General features: G+C 37.0%; 1 non-coding gene across 1 annotated transcript; it reads right to left on the bottom strand.

Annotated features, from left to right (window-relative positions):
• Positions 1 to 932: 932 nt before the first annotated feature.
• On the bottom strand, positions 933 to 1,040 carry LOC116554299. The gene has a single exon (XR_004270158.1). It is a non-coding gene; the product is annotated as a U6 spliceosomal RNA (small nuclear RNA).
• Between the last annotated feature and the right edge of the window lie 229 nt (positions 1,041 to 1,269).

The raw sequence follows: 1,269 nt of genomic DNA, 5'->3' as shown, positions 1-1,269 counted from the left end.
TAGTGAATCCCACATTAGGATTTGAATTCAAGTCCCAGGAATAACTATCCACTTTCCCTTCTGCTTGATCTTGAGGCTCTTTGAAGAACTAGTACGTGTTTTGATTTTCTTGATCCACTGAAGACTTCCAGAGTTTCTGGCCATAATCCCTGGACCGCTTTTCTTGTACTGGCTGAAAACATTGAGCTATGGAATTCTATTCTAGAACAGGGAGCTCAAAGTCATATTTCAAGTAGTGTGTGTGGATATGTGTCCTGATTGCAGGCGAAGTGCAAACCCAGACACCCAGGGCAGCTATCAGAGTGGTTTGGAACATTTTTTTGTGCTACTTTTTCACATAGCTTCTCCTTCCCAAGTATGTGCGTACAGCATCTGGCCCTTGCTTTCCTAACTGTCCTTCCAACCTAGTGTTCGTTGGCTTTTCCTTGGGAAGTACAATTTATCTGAATTCTGAAGAAAATCAAGAATAATTTCCTGGCTGCTGAGGGCTGGCAAATAAGGTAGTTTTTGAGCATCTACTTCACAGCATATTTCTGGGACAGTCTGCAGTGACCAGTCCCTTTTATACTGTCACTCGAGGTTAACTACCTACATTCTTTTGCCTCAACGAAACAAGCTTCATGATGGCTGGGTAAAATCTCCTTCCAAATAACATAAAGGAATTTTTTATACTACAAAATATCCAAATAAATATTCAATACTATGCATAGCTTCACTAAATTATATACAAGGAAATGATTCTGACATTTGTCATTGGTTCCTCTTTGTTTATGGCATCACTACAACCTGACAAAAGAAGATGTGAACTCATGATGCAAAACTCAGTGGTGCAATGTATATGTTTTTTCAATATAACATAAATCTTTTATTGAAAGTAAGTTGATTTATGTTACGAGAGTATCTTAAAAAACCAAAGTATCTTGTTAACTTTAAAGCATATTGGGTGCTTCATGAATTTGTGTGCAATTCTTGTGCAAAGGCCATGCAACTCTTTTTCTGTGTCATTCCAATTTTAGTATATGTGCTGCTGAAGCAAGCACAATATGTGTATTCTTGTTTATGACATATATGGATTTTCTGTATAATCTGTTTTACATCATCACTGGGGAGGAAATCCCTATATATTTAAAAAGGGAGTACCACGTTTACACTAGGAAAGGGAAGAAAAGGCACTGTAATTCACTACTTAATGATGTAAGTGCTGTATGAAGTGTTTTATGCAGATTTTCTCTTTTAGTCTTTTAAAGACTATGAACACATTTCAGTCTT

Source organism: Sapajus apella, unplaced genomic scaffold, assembly GCF_009761245.1.
Source record: "Sapajus apella isolate SASKATOON/1434 unplaced genomic scaffold, GSC_monkey_1.0 scaffold1, whole genome shotgun sequence".
NCBI classification, from domain to species: Eukaryota; Metazoa; Chordata; class Mammalia; order Primates; family Cebidae; genus Sapajus; species Sapajus apella.
This window is presented reverse-complemented; position numbering and strand designations above follow the sequence as displayed.